Source organism: Rana temporaria, chromosome 1, assembly GCF_905171775.1.
Source record: "Rana temporaria chromosome 1, aRanTem1.1, whole genome shotgun sequence".
Lineage (NCBI taxonomy): Eukaryota > Metazoa > Chordata > Amphibia > Anura > Ranidae > Rana > Rana temporaria.
This window is the reverse complement of record NC_053489.1, coordinates 118,908,345-118,927,490: the sequence shown is the minus strand read 5'-3', so window position 1 is coordinate 118,927,490 and position 19,146 is coordinate 118,908,345.

Below are 19,146 nucleotides of genomic sequence, written 5' to 3'. Positions count from 1 at the left end.
CTTTTTTGAGGCTGATGGGTAATTACGGTAGTGCCCTTTTTTGAGGCTGATGGGTAATTACGGTAGTGCCCTTTTTTAGACTGATGGGTAATTATGGTAGTGCCATTTTTTGAGGCTGATGGGTAATCACGGTAGTGCCCTTTTTTGAGGCTGATGGGTAATTACGGTAGTGCCATTTTTTAGGCTGATGGGTAATTACGGTAGTGCCCTTTTTTGAGGCTGATGGGTAATTACGGTAGTGCCCTTTTTTTAGGCTGATGGTTAATTACGGTAGTGCCCTTTTTTGAGGCTGATGGGTAATTACGGTAGTGCCCTTTTTTGAGGCTAATGGGTAATTACAGTAGTGCCCTTTTTTGAGGCTGATGGGAAATAACGGTAGTGCCCTTTTTTAGACTGATGGGTAATTACGGTAGTGCCATTTTTTTAGGCTGATGGGTAATTACGGTAGTGCCCTTTTTTGAGGCTGATGGGCAATTACGGTAGTGCCCTTTTTTAGGGTGATGGGTAATTATGGTAGTGCCTTTTTTTGAGGCTGATGGGTAATTACGGCAGTGCCCTTTTTTTAGGCTGATGATTAATTACTGTAGTGCACTTTTATAGGCTGATGGGTAATTACGGTAGTGCCCTTTTTTGAGGCTGATGGGTAATTACGGTAGTGCCCTTTTTTGAGGCTGATGGGTAATTAAGGCAGTGCCCTTTTTTTAGGCTGATGATTAATTACTGTAGTGCACTTTTATAGGCTGATGGGTAATTACGGTAGTGCCCTTTTTTGAGGCTGATGGGTAATTACGGTAGTGCCCTTTTTTGAGGCTGATGGGTAATTAAGGCAGTGCCCTTTTTTTAGGCTGATGATTAATTACTGTAGTGCACTTTTATAGGCTGATGGGTAATTACGGTAGTGCCCTTTTTGAGGCTGATGGGTAATTACGGTAGTGCCCTTTTTTGAGGCTGATGGGAAATTACGGTAGTGCCCTTTTTTAGACTGATGGGTAATTACGGTAGTGCCCTTTTTTAGACTGATGGTTAATTACGGTAGTGCCCTTTTTTGAGGCTGATGGATAATTACGGTAGTTCCCTTTTTTGAGGCTGATGGGTAATTACGGCAGTGCCCTTTTTTTAGGCTGATGGGTAATTACTGTAGTGCACTTTTATAGGCTGATGGGTAATTACGGTAGTGCCCTTTTTTAGGCTGATGGGTAATTACGGTAGTGCCCTTTTTTTAGGCCGATGGGTAATTATGGTAGAGCCTCTTTATTAAAGATGATGGCTATACCGCATGAAAAATCATGCCCTGTAGTGTTCAATGTGAAAGCCCGAAGGCTTTCACATTGAAGCGGTGCGCTAGCAGGAGCGCACCAAAAGTCCTGCTAGCCGCATCTTTACCGCGGTATAGGAGCGGTGTGTTCACCGCTCCTATACCGCGCCTTCCCATTGATATCAATGGGAAAGCGCGGTAATACCGCCCGCAACGCTACAAATAGCGCGGCTATACCGTCACCGCGGCTGCACGCCTCAGTGTGAAACCAGCCTAATGGACAGAAGGTGTTTTTCAGATTCAGCGTTTACAAGACTGCTAGAAAATTACTTAAAACCCCCAAAAATTATATATTTTTTTCTAACACCCTAGAGAATAAAATGGTGGTCATTGCAATACTTTTTGTCACACTGTATTTGCGCAGCGGTCTTACAAGCGCACTTTTTTTGGAAAAAATAAGACAACAATAAAATTTTTTATATATTGTGAAAGATAATGTTACACCGAGTAAAATGATACCCAACATGTCACGCTTAAAAATTGCGCCCGCTCGTGGCATGGCGTCAAACTTTTACCCATAAAAATCTCGATAGGCGACGTTTAAAAAATTCTATAGGTTGCATTTTTTGAGCTACAGAGTAGGTCTAGGGCTATAATTATTGCTCTCGCTCTAACAATCGTGGCGATAGCTCACTTGTGTGGTTTGAACACCGTTTTCATATGCGGGCGCTACTCGCGTATGCGTTCGCTACTGCGCGCGAGCTTGTCGGGACGGGGCGCTTTAAAATAATTATTTTTTGGGTTTTCTTATTTATTATTATTGATTTTATAATTGTTTACACTGAAATAATAAAAAAAAATGTATCACTTTTATTCCTATTACAAGGAATGTAAACATCCCTTGTAATAGAAAAAAGCATGACAAGTCCTCTTAAATATGAGATCTGGGGTCAAAAAGACCTCAGATCTTATATTTAGACTTCAATGCAAGAAAAAAAAAAAAAAGGAAAATTTGTCATTTAAAAAAATGACAACAAAAAAATTGTCTCTTTAAGACGCTGGGCGGGACTGACGTTTTGACGTCACTTCCACCCAGCAAAGCTATGAGGACGGGTGGGGGCCATCTTGCCCTGACTCAAGTCCTCACACTCCAGGCAGCAGCATCCGATCTCCTCCGCCGCTACCGACGGCTCCGGTAAGCGGCGGAGGGCGCGGAAGAGCGGCGGGAGGGGGGGGCCCTCTCCCGCCACCGATAACGGCGATCTCGTGGCGAATCCACCGCGGAGACCACCGTTATCGTTTACACGCCCGCCCACAGAAGAGATGGATACCTCGGTTGTGGCAGCAGCTGCTGCCGTTACCGAGATACCCATCTTTAAAAAGAGGACGTATATATACAGTGGGCGGGCGTTAAGTGGTTAAGATGGTTAATTACGGTGGTTCCTTTTTTTAAGATGATGGGTAATTACGGTAGTGTCCTTTTTAACCATTTCCCTACTAGGGATGAGCCGAACACCACCCCACCCCGTTCGGTTCGCACCAGAACCTGCAAACAGACCAAACGTTCGTGTGCGCTTTAGAACCCGTTAAAGTCTATGGGACTCGAACGTTTAAAATCTAAAGTGCCAATTTTAAAGGCTAATATGCAAGTTATTGTCCTAAAAAGTGTTAAAACTGACGTTTTTCAGGCGCAGTGATTTCAATAATGCTAAATAAAGTGAAACAATAAAAGTGAAATATTCCTTTAAAGTATTCATGTGAAGTAGTGTTTGTTTCTCGTGCTATGGAACTGTCCCTGCACAAAATGTCATTTCTGAAGGAAAAAAAGTTATTTAAAACCACTCGCGGCTATAATGAATTGTCGGCTCCCAGAGAAAATTCATTCATTAAAAAAAAAAAATGCGTGGGAGTCCCCCCGAATTCAATAACAAGGCCCTTCAGGTCTGGTATGGATATTAAGGGGAACCCTGCGTCAAATTAAAAAAAATTACGTGGGGTTCCCCCCAAAAATCCATACCAGACCCTTTATTAGAGCACACAACCTTGCAGGCCGCAGGAAGAGAGGGGGGACGAGAGAGCGCCTCCCCCTCCTGAACAATACCAGGCCACATGCCCTTAACATTGGGAGGATGCTTTGGGGGTCTGTGACCCCTCAAAGCACCATGTCCCCATGTTGATGGGGACAAGGGCCTCATCCCCACAACCCTTGCCTGGTGGTTGTGGGGGTCTTATTAGAATCTGGAAGACCCCTTTAACAAAGGGGACCCCCAGATCCCGCCCCCCCATGTGAATTGGTAATGGGGTACATTGTACCCCTAACATTTCATAAACCTGCGTTACATCAGAGGGGGGCAGGGTCATCCATCACATCACTGGGAAAGCCTGGGTTTTCCCTTGCGTCAGAGGGGGACGGGGTCACGTGATGGGTGGCCCCGCCCTCACCTACATAAGAGCTGTCACTGGCTGAAGCTGCGTCATTCCCGGGGTGTCTTCCGGTGGAGACAGGTGATGCGATGCGCTGGATGGACATCTCATCCCTGGATCCTGGACCTGGATGAAGAGGAGATCTTCTCATTGCTGGACCCTGGAGAGGAGCTAATCCATCGCAGGTTACCGACAGCGTTGGAGCGGAGACCGAGAGTGGATTACCACCGCTAGAATCTTTTATTTTTTATTTTTAATTAAGGACTTTCCCAACGGTGTCTGTGTTTTTTTTTTTTTTACAATTGTTACACTTTCTTTGTGAAATGGTAGGAGTACAATGTACCCCATTACCAATTCACATAGGGGGGCAGGATCTGGGGGTCCCCTTTGTTAAAGGGGTCTTCCAGATTCCGATAAGCTCCCCGCCCGCAGACCCCCACAACCACCAGGCAAGGGTTGTGGGGATGAGGCCCTTGTCCCCATCAACACAGACCCCCAAAGCATCCTCGCAATGTTGAGGGCATGTGGCCTGGTACCGTTCAGGAGGGGGGGCGCTCTCTCGTCCCCCCTCTTTTCCTGTGGCCTGCCAGGTTGCGTGCTCGGATAAAGGGTCTGGTATGGATCTTTGGGGCTAACTCCACGGCATTTAAAAACAAAATTGAGGTAGAGTTCTCCTTAAAATCCATACCAGACCTGAAAGGCCTGGTATGGATATTTGGGGGGAACACCATTTTTTTTTATTTGACGCAGGCTTCCCCTTGATATCCATACCAGAAGGGCCTGGTAATTGAATTTGAGGGACCCCCACGCCTTTTTTTTCTCAATGACTTTCAATGTCTTTTCTCTGTATTGCCGGTAGCCGACAATTCATTATAGCCGTGAGTGGTTTTAAATTAACTTTTTTTCCTTCAGAAATGACACTTTGTGCAGGGACAATTCTAAGCACGGGAAACAAGTGCTACTTCACAGGCATACTATACACCCCCCTAGGTACGAAATTTAAAGGAATATTTCACTTTTATTGTTTCACTTTAAGCATTATTAAAATCACTGCTCCTGAAAAAAAACAGACTTTTAAAAAAAAATTGCATTGATACATGTTCCCTGGGGTCCCTGGGACAGGACGCGGGTCCCCAAACACTTTTTAGGACAATAACTTGAATATTAGCCTTTAAGATTAGCACTTTAGATTTAAAATGTTCGAGTCCCATAGACTTTAACGGGGTTCTAAAGTTCACATAAACTTTTGGTCTGTTCGCAGGTTCTGGTGCGAACCGAACGGGGGGTGTTTGGCTCATCCCTACCTCTGTCTCTCTGGAACGAGACTTGGTTCCTTTGTATATAAGCTAGGATTATTGAGAGGATTGACATTGATCGTTTTCGGTCACATTTATAAAGAGGTTTGGTTGTCCTCACTAAAATTGTAAGCTTACGACGCACGGGCTGAGTTTATGTTGTCCAGCCCAATTTTCATAACAAGGCTTGGACATCTGGATGTTTATATACACGCAAGTGGAATTGATGTCATGCGGCCTCACTTGCATAGTGAGGCTTGGTTGGCTTTGTTAGAACACGTGAATGATGCAGTGTGCGGACGGAGTTCATGCAGTCCAGCCTTGTTTTCATAACGAGGCTTGGGAATACCTATAGAGAGATCCGGATGCCTTATACACGTACGCGGAACCGATGCCATGCGGCCTCGCTTTCATAGCGAGGCTTGGCTGGTGTTTACACATTCAGAACATATGAATGACGCTCTTCACTTGTCTTTGAATATTATATGGAGGCCTACTCAATTATGAAGTTGTCTGTACTACCCTGTGCTGATTCCTTTGTTGATTTGGCCCCTCTATATAAATTATTTATATATGGAATCTGGCTGGCCTGCCCCGCTGTCATCACTTCTAGTTTAGTAACCGGAAGTGATGTCATATGATTTCCAGAGTCACTGTCTTTCCAATTGGGGTCTTTAAATAGCGATGACGACTTTTTAGTTAAACCGTGTCAGTTGGACCCACCCACCTATATACATCACTCCTGTACCATATGATATGCCTATGATGATCATCTAAAACAGGGATATGCAATTAGCGGACCTCCAGCTGTTGCAGAACTACAATTCCCATGAGGCATAGCAAGACTCTGACAGCCACAAGCATGACACCCAGAGGCAGAGGCATGATGGGACTTGTAGTTTTGTAACAGCTGAATGTCCACTAATTGCATATCCCTGATCTAAAACGTGAGTGTTCTTTATATAATTGTAATAAATACTTCTCCGTAAAGGGTATCACGCTATGTATTTTTCTTTTATTATACTATGCATGGCATGAGGATACAGAGTCTCTACCTCCAACAAGAGTACACGGTATACACCCCCCCAACATATATTAAGGTTCTGGATTCCTTGTGCTGAGTTGCCGGTTGGATTCAGGACCAGCTGCACCCATCGAGTTGACCAACCTTAAAAGCTGTGTGTGACTTGGGTGGTATAAGCCTCTCTAAGTCATCTATATCTGGTAAGCCTCCTCCTATCATCGGTGGTGATGTTTTTGACTATCGTCTTTCAATCAATTTCAAACCTGTGTTGGACTCTCCATTTCAACTTGCCAGATTTCTTTCACACTTTTAGACTGTTGTCACTGTTTTTATTGAATGGACTCAACTTCTGTTTTATATATATATATATATATACATATATATATATATATATATATACATATATATATATATATATATATATATATATATATATATATATATATATATATATATATATATATATATATATATATATATATATATATATATATACACACACACATGGACAATCTATTCACTTTATATGAGCCCCTTTATTGAAATTTTGGACTTTATTTAGCTTATGGGTATCAATTTTCCATAAGGTGTTTTTTGTAGCGCAACTCCATTTCTTTTAGTCTATGTTTTATGTTGTATAACATTTTTGAGTTTGCTGCTGTTTTTTCTTTTTTTGTGTATTACTGGTATGCGCATTATCTTTCACTTTTCAAAATTATATCTCTCTCTCTGGAGTCCATACCTCTCTTAATACAAGAAAGGGCTTTGTTCGCTTTGGAAACCGCAGCTTGGCATTGCATGCCATTATTGAGCTTATGATCTACCAAAACCCCCAGATTCTTCTCCAGTATGGATCCCCCCAGTTCTGCTCCTCCTAGTATGTATGATGCATGCATATTATTAGCCCCCAAGTGCATAACTTTACATTTATCAACATTAAACCTCATCTGCCATTTAGTCGCCCAATTAGACAGAGCATTGAGGTCGGCTTGTAAATTGGCGACATCCTGTAAAGACATTATTCCACATAGCTTGGTGTCATCTGCAAAGACAGAAATGTTACTTTTGATCTGAGACCAAATATAATTTATAAAGATATTAAAAAGTAAGGGTCCCAGCACTGAACCTTCGGGTACACCGCTGATAACCTAAGACCGTTCAAAATATGAATCATTAACCACGACACTCTGAACTCTGTCTTTTAGACAGTTTTCTATCCATTTACAAACTGATATTTCCAATCCTGTAGACTTTACCTTACACATGAGTCGTGTGTGCGGAACTGTATCAAACGCTTTTGCAATATCCAAGTATACCACGTCTACAGCCACGCCTCTGTCCAAGGTTTTACTTACCTCTTCATAAAAAGAAATCAGGTTTGTCTGACAACTTCTGTCTTTCATGAATCCATGCTGTCTGTTGCTTACAGTGGGAATCGAAAGTTTGGGCACCCCAGGTAAAAATTTGTATTAATGTGCATAACAAAGCCATGGAAAGATGGAAAAATCTCCAAAATGCATCAAATTACAGATTAGACATTCTTATAATATGTCAAAAAAGTTAGATTTTATTTTCATCATTTACACTTTCAAAATTACAGAAAAAAAATGGTGTCTGCAAAAGTTTGGGCACCCTGCAGAGTTAATATCTTGTATTGCCCCCTTTGGCAAGTATCACAGCTTGTAAACGCTTTTTGTAGCCAGCCAAGAGTCTTTCAATTCTTGTTTGAGGTATCTTTGCCCATTCTTCCTTACAAAGGTTTTCCAGTTCTTTGAGATTTCTGGGCTGTGTCACGCACTGCTCTTTTAAGGTCTATCCATAGATTTTCAATTATGTTGAGGTCAGGAGATTGTGAAGGCCATGGCAAAACCTTCAGTTTACGTCTCTTGATATAATCCCCCGTGGATTTTGAGGTGTGTTTAGGATCATTATCCATTTGTAGAAGCCATCCTCTCTTTAACTTCAGCTTTTTCACAGATGGCATCAAGTTACCATCCAAAATTTGCTGAAATGTTATTGAATCTATTTTTCCTTCTACTCGTGAAATGTTCCCTGTGCCACTGACTGCAATACAACCCCAAAGCATGAATGATCCACCCCCATGCTTAACAGTTGGACAGGAGGTTATTTTCATTAAATTCCGTGCCCTTTCTTCTCCAAACGTACCTTTGCTCATTCCGGCCAAAAAGTTCTATTTTAACCTCATCGGTCCACAGAACTGGTTTCCAAAATGCATCAGGCTTGTCTATATGTTCATTTGCAAAGTTCAAATGCTGATTTTTGTTGTGAGGAAGTAGAAGAGGTTTTCTTCTGATGACTCTTCCATGAAGACCATATTTGTACAAGTATGTCTTTATAGTGGAATAGTGTACCACAACTCCAGTGTCTGCCAGATCTTTCTGGAGGGATCGTGCAGTCAAACGTGGGTTTTGAATTGCTTTTCTCACAATCCTGCAAGCTTTTCTGTCTGATATTTTTCTTGGTCTTCCAGATCTTGCTTTAACTTCCACTGTTCCTGATGACTCCCATTTCTTAAAGCGCCATAAAATGAGGCATAGTAGCGCGAGCTACAGTATGCCTGTCTATTTTTTTAGCCCCGTACTCACTGTGCAATCGTAGAGACAAGTTTCCGACTCCCCGTGGGGAATGGGCGTTTCTATGGAGAGGGAAGGTGATTGACGGCCGGCTCTGGCACGTCACGCTTCTCCGGAAATAGCCGAAATAGGACTTGGCGCTTCACGGCACCTGCGCATAGTCTGTGCGCAGGCGCCGTATAGCGCCGTGAAGAGCCGAGACCTGTTCCGGCTGTCTTCGGGGAACGTGACGTGCCAGCCGTCAATCACCTTCCCTCTCCATAGGAACGCCCATTCCCCGCAGGGAGTCGGAATCTTGTCTCTACGATTGCACAGTGAGTACGGGGCTAAAAGAAATAAAGACAGGCATACTGTAGCTTGCGCTACTATGCCTCATTTTATGGTAAAATGTTGTTATGGAGGGTGAACCACCGCTTTAATTACATTCCGAACAGAGGATATTGACATCTGAAAACGCTTTGCTATCTTCTTATAGCCTTCTCCAGCTTTGTGAGCGTCAACTATTTTCAGTTTCAGTTTTCTAGACAACTGCTTAGAACAGGGGTGCCCAACCTTTTGAATAGCAAGGGCCATTTAAGCAACTTGGTAACCAGTCGTGGGCCACAATGAGCGGAGCGGGCGGATGACAGGTCACGGCTACTCTATGGCTCCTCCGATCTGCCAAGATGGAAGGGGGCGAATTCCCATCTGTTTTTTGGATTGGAGGTAGGCGAGTGTAAATGGACATCTGTTGCTCTGTAAAGGTGAAATGAGGGTCCCATTTGGTCGGTCTGATGATGTGAAAAGGGCCTAAGACTGCTTTCAACTGATGGTTTACCCACACCACGGGTGCAGCGTAGTGCACCTGTGTCTATCCTGCAGGTTAGCTGAACTTTGCAATAGACTCCTTCTGTGGCAAAGCCGGCGCTGTAGAGGAAACATCAGCTTATGGGGCTCTGGTCCGGACCAGCTTTCTTCCTCTACCACCAGTTTCATTCACAACACTGATGCTGTGGTATGGCAGATCGGCAACCTGCGATTTGGCCTTGACAACCGCTATTCCAGAGCAGGAGGTCGCGCGCCACATCAGAGGGCTCCGCGGGCCACATATGGCCCCCAGGTCACTGGTTGGCCACCCTTGGCTTAGAAGAACCCATGGTGCGGATTGTTGGGGCAAGGTCAGATGAGTCTGGGCATTTAAAACCTTTGAGAGTGACATCACCTGGTCTTCCCAGACGACGATTGAGAACAATCCATGACACTGGCAGGTCTCAGCTTTGCAAAGGGGGCAGTGCATGCTATAAATTCTGCAGGGTGCCCAAACTTTTGCAGACGCCATTTTTTTGTTTTCTGTAATTTTGAAAGTGTAAATGATGGAAATAAAATCTAACTTTTTTTGACATATTATAAGAATGTCTAATCTGTAATTTGATGCCTTTTGGAGATTTTTCCAACTTTCCTTTGCTTCGTTATGCACATTAATACAAATTTTTACCTGGGGTGCCCAAACTTTCGATCCCCACTGTAAATAGTTTTTTCCCAGCAAGAACTCATTTATGTGGTCTTTTATTAATCTCTCCAGTATCTTCCCAGCTATAGAAGTTAAACTAACGGGTCTATAGTTACTTGGTAAAGACTTTGTTCCCTTTTTAAATATGGGCACTACATTGGCCCTGCGCTAATCCAGTGGTACTATTCCTGTCATGAATGAGTCCACAAAAATTAGATACAGTGGCTTTGAAATGACAGAGCTCAATTCTTTTAGGATCCGTGGGTGGATGCCATCTGGTCCAGGTGCTTTATCCACCTTTATTCTGTCTAAATATTTCTGGACCATATCACTTTTGAGCCATTGTGTATCATTTGGGGCTTTGTCACTACAACCCCCATTATGGACATGAGCTCCCCCCTGCTCCTTTGTATACACAGAGCTGAAGAAAGTATTTGATAAATTAGCCTTCTCTTTGTCCCCAGTCACCCACTCTAGATTATTTTGTAAAGGGCCTACATGCTCAGACATCACCTTTTTACTATTAATATATTTGAAGAATTTTTGGGGGTTTGTCCTACTATCTTTTGCAATGTGTCGTTCATTTTGAGTTTTTGCATCCTTGATTTCCTTTTTACATATCCTGTTATATTCTTTGTAACATTTAAACGACACTAGTGTTCCTTCAATTTTATATATCCCATAGGGATCAATGCATGTCCCTTTTTCATCCGAACACGGATGGATAAAAAAAAAAGAGGACATACGGTCCGCAAATGGGAAAGGGGCCTAATGCAGAGAATGTAAAAAAAAGAAAAATCAGCCTATGCAACCAACGTCAGCTGGTAATTTTGTTGACTTATGTCATATGAAGGCTTGCCTAAAAAATGCAATACAATTACATCTGATTGGGTAGGGTCTAGACCCTACATGTTTTTTTGGATTCTGACATATCAGATTCAGATTTTGTGCATAATAAAAAAAAAATAGTTTATGCCCAATGCCTTATGAGTTAAAACTAAATTAATCTGTATCACGCATACAGTCCTGAGAGTGAAAAACTTTTTTGGCATACCCATTTTTTTGCATATGTAGCGGCCTGCTACTTTCATAGCTGGCGCTGCTTTAAATTTAGAGGGTGGTCAGAGATTTAACTACCTCTGACTGTATTGTTCTACCAAATTTGGGCCTCTGTTCCAGCCATGGCTGTACTGTGAGTGACCACTATTGTTGTCTGGGGTGTTGGTGATGAGGACTCATTAATCAATTTCCTGATAAACTCAGGGTTACCCATACTGCCGGATGATTTCAAATAGCTATGGTGGAACAATGTAATCTATGAACAGAACACATCTCACCTCTCTCGTCTTCAATCCCAACAGGAAGAGCAAACCCTGCTGGTTCTTTATTTAAAACACAGAGAGAATATCACACAACATACGTACACACCCATCAATCCCACCCCCTTGCTAGGCTATTATTGGCCAGTTCATATCCAAATACATCGAACAGTTGAAACAGTCCAATCAGAGGTTTACACGAAGCAGAGAGCAGAGAACAGCATAACAGTCCTGAGATAGAAACTCCTTTTGGGGGTCTGTAAAGACAGGATGATGGCAAAGTCACAGTTTCCTCTTGAAGCTATCAGGAATGCAGTGGGGGCTGGGAATTTCCTATAGAAAAACTCCACAATTGCTTCTCCAAAGTGAAGCGTCCAGGAATGCAAGGGAGTGAATAGAGACACACATGTAATGGAGGATAGCAGCATCTGTTCTTATATAATGCTGGATTCATAACTAAGAACCATTATATATCATTCCTGATATAAGCTCTTTAAGGAGAATAATCTTTTGTTGTGATACATAAATTCCGCACATGCGTATATATATGAAACCAATTCAAAAACAACATTTAAGTGATTCCAAAAATAAAAAGAATTAGCCTGATTTGAAAATAGGGATTTTATAATCATCCACCACATTGGTCTCACCCCAGGCCAAGGGTGGCAGCAGTCAAGTCAAGGTATATTGGGTGTTTTTCCTCAGCAGCCAATCAGTGAGGGTTGATCACCTCGCTGTGCATGCTGGGGGAGAGTACTTAAGAGACAGACGTCATTAGTTTGCGGTCGTTGATCACTGGTCTGTCATCCCACCACCCCCGTGAGGCCCTCATGGCCGGGGTGCATGTTTTAAGTGTTCTTGGCTCCGGGACCATGTTGGACCGGGGTTGTGATCTACTATGTATGCCTGGTAGTCAGACTGGGTCTACAATTGCAAAGTGGTCCTGTGCTGTCCATCCCGAGGAAGGAAGCCACCAATGAAGCACCTGTCTTGGAGAGCACCAAGCACGAGGCTGGTATCTCAGGAGAGGCCTTGAACTTCATCGAAGGACGCACGATTGCTGAAAGGCTGAGTGATGGTTGCCTGTCAGTTTTGAGTTGACAAGTTTATTCAAGAGAGATCCGGGTGCTTAACCCTGTGTTGGGAAGAATTCTGGACCAAATACATCTCCACCTTTGGGAAGGTCTGTGGCAGAGACTTTGCAAAATTTTCCGTGTAAAATTCTGGCTGCTAGGCTGGTTAGAGAGACCTATCCAGGTGCACAATACCCACTCGGGACCGAACCCGAACTTTGACCCGAACCCGAACCCCATTGAAGTCAATGGGGACCCAGACTTTTGACTACAAAAATGTCTCTAAAAAACTAAGGGAAAGGGCTGGAGGGCTGCAAATGGCAGCAAAATGTCGGGAAGAGCATGGCAGGTACTCTAAAAATAAATGTGGATAGGGAAATAACTCAAAATAACATAAAAAAATAAAATCATTTTGACCTAGGAGGACGAGGTCCATATGTATAAGGAGGTTGAGGTGGATGTGGCGGTGTAGGTGGAAGCGGCAGTGGAGGTAGCCAACACAGCAGGTTTTGGTTTTTAATATATGTATTTTTTAAATTAGGGTAAACCCCAAAAGAGTGAGAAAGATCTAGGGTTGCTACCACATCCCTTTAAACCAGAACACAGAGTAATTACACAGGTTCTGGGGCTAATTTACTGTCGATAAGGCACCAAGTGAGTTTAATTAGCAGCAACTTAATCAGCCAGAGAACCTGTGTAATTAATATGTTTTTGCTTTTAAAGGGATGAGATGGCAACCCTAGAAAGATCAGAAAAAAAACAATGGCTGGGTAAGGCCGGCCCGGTGTCTATTCTGCACAAGGTACAGACAAGTCCTGTGGGATCCATGCCTGGTTCATTTTAATGAACGTGAGCTTTTCCACATTGGCTCTGGACAGGCGGCTGCGCTTGTCTGTGATAACGCCCCCTGCCATGCTAAATACACGTTCAGACAATACACTGGCCGCAGGGCAGGCCAGCACCTCCAAGGCGTAAAGGGCAAGCTCAGGCCATGTGCCCAATTTGGAGACCCAGAAGTTTAACCACTTCCATACCAGGTACTTACGCAGCTTCCCGCCCAAGCCAATTTTCAGCTTTCAGCACTGTCGCACTTTGAATGGCAATTGCGCGGTCATGCTACACTGTACCCAAACAAAATTGGCGTCCTTTTTTCCCCACAAATAGAGCTTTCTTTTGGTGGTATTCGATCACCTCTGCGATTTTTTTTTTTGCGCAACAACTAAAAAAAGGCTGAAAATTTGGAAAAAAAAATTACGTTTTTATTTTTTTCTGTTAATTTTTTTGTAAATAAGTTTTCTCTTTCAATTACGGGCACTGATATGGCGGCACTAATGGGCACCGATGAGATGGCACTGATGGACATCGATGAGGTAGTACTGACGGGCACAGATGAGGTGGCACTGATTGGCGGCGCTGGTATGCGACACTGATGGGCACACATAGGCGGCACTGATGGGCACACATAGGCGGCACTGATGGGCACACATAGGCGGCACTGATGGGCACACATAGGCGGCACTGATGGGCACACATAGGCGGCACTGATGGGCACACATAGGCGGCACTGGGCACTCATGGGCGGCACAGATGGGCACTACTGATGGATACTTATGGGTGGCACAGATGGGCACTGATAGGTGGGCACTGGGCATGGATGGGCACTGTGGGGTGGCACTGATGGACACTGGGGTGGCGCTGATGGACACTGGGGTGGCAGCACTTATTTTTGCCAGGTTGCCAGTCAGTGCCCATTTGTGGGCACTGACTGGCATCTTTTTTCTTTATGCTTTTTTTTTTTTTTTTTTTTGCCATTTTTTTTTTTTTGCCCACCCTGGTGCTCCAGGGTGGGCATCCCTGGTGCTCCAGGGTGGCGATCCGAGGGGGGGCTGCGCTGATAAACAATCAGCGCTAACCCCCCCTGTCAGGAGAGCCGCCGATCGGCTATCCTCTACTCGCGTCTGTCAGACGCGAGTGAGGAAGAGCCATCGACGGCTCTTCCTGTTTACATCGTGATCAGCCGTGGTTGGACACGGCTGATCACGTGGTAAAGAGTCTCCGCCGGAGGCTCTTTACCGAGATCGGAGATGCAGGGTGTCAGACTGACACCCCGCATCACCGATCGCCGCGATTCGCGCCCCCACGGGCGCGCGCGGCATGAAATCCTGCAGGACGTTCTAGAACGTCCTGTCAGGATTTCATAACCACTTCCCGGACGTAAATCGGCCATAGGCCGGGCGGGAAGTGGTTAAGGGGGCATAGCCGTCATTCAGTACGTGTAGGCGTGTGCACACATACTGCTCCGCCATGTTGCTGAAATGCTGCCTCCTGCTAAAACGTTCCATATCAGCTGGTGGTGCTGTTTGTTGTGGCGTGCTGACAAAGCTTTTCCACATTTCGGCCATGCTAACCCTGTCTTCTGAGGTGCTGGCGGTGCCCCTGCTGCGTTGGCGACCTCTTCCTCCTCCTCTGCCTTCGCCTTCTGCTTCCACTGTGCCCCTGCTGCCAGGTGGGAATTGCACCAGCAGCGCGTCTACCAGCGTGCGCTTGTACTCGCGCATCTTGCGTTCACGCTCCAGTGAGGGGATTAAGGACGGTACATTGTCCTTGTAACAGGGATCCAGCAGCGTGGCCACCCAGTAATCGGCACCTGTCATAATGTGCGAAACACACCGGTCGTTGCGGAGACACTGCAGCATGTAATTGCTCATGTGTGCCAGGCTGCCCAGAGGCAACGAAAAGCTGTCCTCTGTGGGAGGTGTATCATCTGTGTCCTCTGTATCCCCCCAGCCACGCACCAGTAATGGCCATGAGCTGGTCTGGATGCCATCCTGCTGTGAACATGGTTCCTCCTCCTCCTCCATGTCTTCCTCATCCTCCACCGCGTCATCCTCCAGAACTGTGCCCTTGCTGGACAATTGTGTACCTGGCCTTTGTTGGTGCACAAACCCACCCTCGGAGCCACTTGTGAATGACTGCCCTGAAAGCCTTGCAAATGATCCCGATTCCTCCTCCTCCTCCTGTGCCACATCCTCTTCCATCATTGCCCGTAGCATTTTTTCAAGGAGGCATAGAACTGGGATAGTCACGCTGATAGCGGCATCATTGGCACTGGCCATGTTGGTGGAGTACTCAAAACAGCACAACAAGGCACACAGGTCTCGCATGGAGGCCCAGTTATTGGTGGTAAAGTGGTTCTGTTCCGCAGAGCGACTCACGCGTGCGTGCTGCAGCTGGAACTCCACTATCGCCTGCTGCTGCTCGCACAGTCTGGCCAGCATGTGCAAGGTGGAGTTCCACCTTGTGGGCACATCACATATGAGGCAGTGAGCGGGAAGTCCGAAGTTACGCTGCAGCGCTGCCAGGCGAGCAGCAGCAGGGTGAGAACGCCGAAAGTGCGCACAGACGGCCCGCACTTTCTGCAGCAGCTGTGGCGTGTCGGGGTAAGTTTTCAGGAAACTCTGCACCACCAAATTCAGCACATGCGCCAGGCAAGGGATGTGCGTCAAACTGGCTAGGCCCAGAGCTGCTACGAGATTTCGCCCGTTATCGCACACCACCAGGCCCGGCTTGAGGCTCACTGACGCCAACCACTCATCGGTCTGTTGTTCCATGTCCCTCCACAACTCCTGCGCGGTGTGTGGTTTTTCCCCCAAACAGGAAAGTTTTAAAACTGCCTGCTGGCGTTTACCCATGGCTGTGCTGAAGTTGGTGGTGAATTTGTTATGCTGACTAGATGAGGAGGCGGTAGAGGATGAGGAAGCGGAGTAGAAGGAGTTAGGAACAGGAGGCAAACTGAAGCGCCCTGCAATCCTCGGTGGTGGAAGGACATGCGCCAAACTACTATCCGCCTCAGGCCCAGCCGCCACTACATTTACCCAGTGCGCTGTTAGGGAGATATAACGTCCCTGACCGTGCTTACTGGTCCACGTATCCGTAGTTAGGTGGACCTTGGCACAGATGGCGTTGCGCAGTGCACACCCGATTTTGTACCCCACTTGGTTGTGCAGGGAAGGGATGGCTCGCCTGGAAAAGTAGTGGCGGCTGGGCACAAAAGTACTGTGGGACAGCCAATGCCATCAGGCTTTTAAAACTCTGCGTCTCCACCAGACGGAATGACAGCATTTCAAAGGCCAGTAATTTTGAAATGCTGGCATTCAGGGCCAGGGATCGCGGGTGGGTAGAGGGGTACTTCCTCTTACGCTCCAGTGTTAGAGGGTAGAGGGATAGAGAGCTGAATGCTTCCATGGGACATTGTGGAGATGTTTGGTGACCCAGGTGGTAGTGTTGCTTGCCGGTCCTCTAATTGAGGGGTGGCAGGTGGCACTGTCACTACGGAGGTGGATGAAGAGGCAGAGAGGCCCGAGACTGATGCAGAAGAGGAAGCAGGAGGAGCCAGAGACCTTTCTTGGTTTTTGGAGGTGTCTACTCCACTGCAGCTCGTGCTTTGCACTTAGATGCCTGGTCATGCAGGTTGTGCTCAGGTTGAGAACGTTTATGCCTCGCTTCAGGCTCTGATTGCACAACGTGCAAACCACGCATGTCTTGTCATCAGCACATTGTGTGAAGAACTGCCATGCTAGGGAACTCCTTGGACCTGGTTTTGGTGTGCTCGGTCCCTTGCTGCGTTGGGCAGTAGCAGGCGTACTGTCTAGGGGACGGACGCTCTGCTTTGGCACCCTGCTCCCTCTTCTGCTGTGCTGGTGGCTCTGTGCGACCACCGCCTCTTCCTCCGAACTACATGGGTCACCTGCATGAGGTTGATTCCATGTCGGGTCGAGGACCTCATCGTCCTGCACATCATCTTCCACCCAGTCTTCACCACTTCCCTCCTTGTCGGTCTGCACAATTGCAAAAGCAACAGCAGTTGGCAACTATGTTTCATCATCATCATGCAAGACATGCTGTGATGGTCCCCCCATGAACTCATCCTGAAATATAAGTGGTTGGGCATCGGTGCACTCAATCTCTTCCCCTTCTGGGGCTGGGCTAGGTGGATGGCCCTGGGAACACATGCTAACAGACTCATCAAAAAGAAGAAGAGACTGCTGCATGCTTTGGGGCTCAGACTGCTTGGCTGATTTGCAAGGGGGTGAGGTGAAAGACTGATGGTGGACATCGGCTGCAGGCGCCAACTCTGAACTTTCAGCACAAGACTGGTTGGAAAACAATGTGAAGGAACTGGAGGCACTGTCAGCAACCCAATCTACTACCGCCTGTTCTGCTCCTGGCCTCAACATTCGTAGAAATAAACAAAAACCAAAAAGGTTGACGCTGCGCTAAATTAAATATTGAATTATAAATGTAAATAGCTGCTAGCACTAAATTGTGTACAACAACTTGGTAACATAAAAAAGAAAAAAACAGTGCAGCGCTAGTGAGTGATATTGTGCTCATATAAATTAATAATAAACAAAAAAAGTCATTCTGGAATAAACTGAAAATATAGCCAGAATAGGAAAAAACATAAAAATGCAGATGGATATATGAAGAAAAAGTCTTAAAAAGCCACGAAACAAAGTTCATATGACTCTATCCAGTAATTTTCCTTGTGAAAGAGAAGTGGATTGTGCAGACAATGTGAAAGACTCTTGATTGATGTGAGGTAAGCTGTCACCAATACACCCGTGAGGAAGGATAAGATTGCCTGCTTACCAGATGAAAAGACTGTTTTGCATCAGTCTAATAGGGCCTGTGGGAAGTCTGGTCTCCCAATACCTTAGCCGTCAAGATAACCACGGTATAGCTCAGCATACAATCCGAAGAGTCATAAACCGGCCTCCTGTCCATGTCATTCGTAGAGCTGGATTAGGCTCAAACAAATACCGCTGCAGGCTCTGTCGGCTACTCGCACCTGAGAAAGGGGTTTCACTTGTGCTTGTAGCTGGCACAGATCGACCACGTCCTCTCCCTGTAACAGGAGCTCCACAGTTTCCTCATATTTCTCAAATTTAGGGTCTTGCCCTAATTTTGAGAAATTTTAAATACAAAAATAGTGTAATATGGTGAAATAGGCACAGATTCACCTATATATTTCTCTACCTATAGCAAGAAGCAGGAACCCAGCCCTAAACAATGTACTGGCGGAGTGCTGGTGAAATGGGCAGAGATTCACCTATATATTTCTCAAATTTAGGGTCTTGCCCTAATTTTGAGACATTTTAAATACAAAAATAGTGTAAGCTGGTGAAATAGGCAGAGATTCACCTATATATTTCTCTACCTATAGCAATAAGCAGGAAGCCAGCCCTAAACAATGTACTGCACAGACAGTATATGACAGGGGACAGGTGGAGTGCTGGTGAAATGGGCAGAGATTCACCTATATATTTCTCCACCTATAGCAAGAAGCAGGAACCCAGCCCTAAACAATTTACTGCACAGACAGTATATCACAGGGGACAGGTGCAGTGCTGTTGAAATATTCAGAGTCACCTATAAATTGCTGACTGCCCCTATAGGAAAATTTCAGGAACCTGTCCCTGAACTATGTACTTGACAGAAAAACACAGTATATCACAGGTGGACAGGTGGTGGCAGGTGCAGTGCTGTTGAAATATTCAGAGTCACCTATAGATTGCTGACTGCCCCTATAGGAAAATTTCTGGAACCTGTCCCTGAACTATGTACTTGACAGAAAAACACAGTATATCACAGGTGCAGTGCTGTTGAAATA